This window comes from Anoplophora glabripennis, unplaced genomic scaffold (assembly GCF_000390285.2).
Source record: "Anoplophora glabripennis isolate ALB-LARVAE unplaced genomic scaffold, Agla_2.0 scaffold597, whole genome shotgun sequence".
Lineage (NCBI taxonomy): Eukaryota > Metazoa > Arthropoda > Insecta > Coleoptera > Cerambycidae > Anoplophora > Anoplophora glabripennis.
In genome coordinates, this window is record NW_019416697.1 from 244,288 (window position 1) to 247,949 (window position 3,662).

The window sequence follows — 3,662 nt, forward strand, 5'->3', positions numbered from 1 at the left end:
AAATTTGGATAAATAAAGCAAAGTAGGTAAGTAGGATATATCGATGTAGTCATGGATACTTTGTCAAACATTAGTCGCCATATCGCTAATTGAGTTCATTTGTGACTGTTCAGTTTACTGAAAACTCTGTAAAAATGGAATTTAATGAATATCTAGGTGTGCCTGAGAAGATACTGGAGTGTGCGAAGGTTTCTTTGAATCTTTTCCCAAAGAAATCTCGAGAAATTTATAAATGTGTCTACCAACGTTTTATGGATTGGCGCAAAGAAAAAACCATTAAGTTCTATTCATAAGATGTATTGGTGGTGTATTTCTCAAACTTAGCAAATAAAATGAAGCCGTCAACGCTTTGGTCACAATTAACAAAGTTGTGGTTAACCGTAGTTAACGTTGGATATAACGAAGGGCACGCAAATATTCAGTTATATGCTTTCCCAAGAGACAAAATGAGGGATATGTAAGTACCGAAAAAATTTAGGTATTTACAAAGGAGCAAGTTGATTGCTTGTTGAATAGTGCACCTCATAATTTATATTTGATTAAGGTAACAGCTTTAAAAACAAAAGAACAAAATTTTTAAAAATCTTTATAGGTCGTCGTAATATTGCAAGCGCATGCCGTTTTGATGTATTAGACAATTTAACAATTGATAATGTTGAAGATGTGAAATTCGCCTTAATTATAAAAATTCCCAATACCAAAACCAACAGATTACGTTCTTTTACTGTGCTGAGAGACAATTATTTAAGTTTTTATCGAAAATATGTTGCTTTACGTCCACCCGGATTGGTAGAACATCGATTATTTCACAGATATGTTAGTGGAAAGTGTAATCGAATAGTGGTCGGTATTCACAAAATCAGGGCCGTCTCGCAAGAAGTGGCAACATTTTTGAAGCTGGACAACTGGAAAGAGCGTCTGCCACCCTTTTACTTGACGGTGGTGGTGACCTCTTAAAAGACACGGAGGATGGAGATCGAGCACTAGGCGGGAGACTACATTGAAGACTCACTTTTGAATAAAGGAAATTTCGCGAAAAGAATACTGAAAGTTGATAGTGGTGATAATAAACCAAGCACCGTTGTCATTACTGATTCCACAACACCTGAAAATAATATAACTATTAATGAAAACATATTGGGCAGCTTTGAGAATTCTCCAAGAATGAGGGGGGTAGTGGCAGTTTCAGTTGTTTATTTAATTTTAATACTTGTGCAAACTGTGTATCAATGTGGATAAACAAATAATATTGTAAATATTGTTAAATAAACTTTTATAACACTTTTAATCTAATGTCGTAGTTTTGTGACGGTTGGAGAAAAATAAAGTCACATAAACTATCGCTTTTTTGAAAAATAATTTTAATGTTTTTAAAATATACAATCAATTTGTGGCAATAAAGTATTATTGTCATGTATTCGTAAAATTTACTGGTTTTTAGATAATTGGGAAATCAAATAAGATACTTAAGCATGTACGTTGCTATTTACCATTTTCTATTGTGTAACAATAAATTCAATACCTAATATTTTTGAGAAATATCAAAACACTACAGAATGCCACCGTTTTGTGTGTTGCAAAAAGTTTACTTGTTATTTTTCATACAAGTTACAGGAAAAAAAATATAAATGTTTGAAACTTTTGACGCCCTGTATCTCCGTAGGGAAACGTCCCGTCAAAACATTTTATAAGGCAAAACTTGATTATTTTCAACGGTGGAATACGCCACTAAAGTTTGGCTAAACTTACCATTTACGTAATTTTCTTTGAAACAGGGTGATTTACAACTTATTCGAAAAAATTTTTTTAATGTACAGGGGACGCTTCCAAATCGAAAATGATTTAAAAAATACACTTCTACACAGCGCTGGAATCTGGTCCACTGTAAAACCTGACCTTGTCCAATAGACCAAGCAAATTAAATTTTTACTCGAAAAAAGTCCTATACGCGAGATTATTGTAAAATTATCTAAAGGAACATAATACAAGACATCTCTCATCTCGTGAGTCAAAAACTTTTATTAGCTAACTTTTCTATTTAAACAAATAAGTGAGGAAAACAGTTTTTTCACTTTGCAGGGAAAACCATCAATTTTAGCGAAAAGTGACTCTGAGACAGCTTGTAGGGAGTAAAATTATGTACAAAATGAGATTTGTTAAATTAAAATCGGTTATTGCAAAAAAACAAGAAAAGTGCCCATTTTTTAATTTGTTTATAACTATCGCAATTATTGTTAAAATTTTATAAAACCTATGACAAGTTGAGGGTTTTCTCATACTTCAAAAGTGTGCCAAAAGTGGGTGGCTGTAGGTGCAATAGTTTTCGCACAATTATATTTGTTTATAACGGAGGTTACAAAAGTTATGAACTTTAAGCCTCTGTACAGGCGTTAATTTTCAACCAAACATGATTCTGAAAGCGTCATTGTAATCTTAAAGACGCAATTAAGCGACCTATTAAAAAATATCACCGTTTTTTGACATTAACATTCTCAAATTGTGCATTAAAAAACCGTGCGTTTTTCGCTTATAAAAATTTGAATAACATTGTTGCTATTTATGCTATCTCACCGAAAATAGATGCAATGGCTAGCTGGCAAAAAAATACAGTTTTAAAATTTAAAAAAGTACCCTCTACGACCAACAGGAGCAAAAATAAGAATTTTTTTTCTTTAAATCGTAGCGCAATTGTTTATAAATATTAACTTGAATTTTTCGCAAGATACAGTTTACGACGTAAATTACGATTTCCCGTGAATTGCATTGAAATATGTGGAAAATTAACGACTCAGAGCCCTTTAAAGAGAAGGTACTCGCTAAGTAAACTGTCTGGCGATCGGCGGCGTGGTGGTGGGGGAAGCTCGTCCAAGAGCTCGCGCGCGCGAGAAAAGTTAATTCCAAAGTTCAAATTGATGTGCGCTGTAAATTTTGCAATATCTCGGCTTCTATTCACCGGAGAAACTTATTTTTTTTTTAAACTGGGGTAGCTCGCCGAAAAAATAACAATGGGCATATTTACGAATTCGTAGAATAGCCTTGAACCACAGAAAAAATGCATTTTTTATACTTATATTTTTTTAATTTACAAAAATGTCACAAAAATTATTGTTAAACGAAATATTAATTAAAATTTCAATTTCGGAATTATTTTACTATTATTAAATAAATAAATGAAGCTATCGTTCATTTAAAAAGTTATTTTTTTTACATATAAGCTGTCCGAGTCACTTTTCGCTAAAATTGATGGTTTTCCCTCACTTATTTGTTTAAATAAAAAAGTTAGCTAATAAAAGTTTTTGACTCACGAGATGAGAGATGTCTTGTATTATGTTCCTTTAGACAATTTTACAATAATCTCGCGGATAGGACTTTTTTCGAGTTTCTCTTTTATTTTCGCTCATTTTCCTGGTGTACGAGGCAAAGCGTACAGTTGTAGACCGGCACAGAGCAGCGGCAAAGTGTAACACAAAATGAACGGACATAAAATTGAAAGATCTTTCCTAATGAAAGAAATAAATAAAATTGTATTTTATATCGGCAAATTCAACTGCTTTTAATTAATAAAATTAATTTGTGGTTTGAATTAATAAAATAATTTGACTTGACATACCTGATGTTACAACAACTGTTCAAAATTTTGTAAATACATTTGGGTCCGTCTT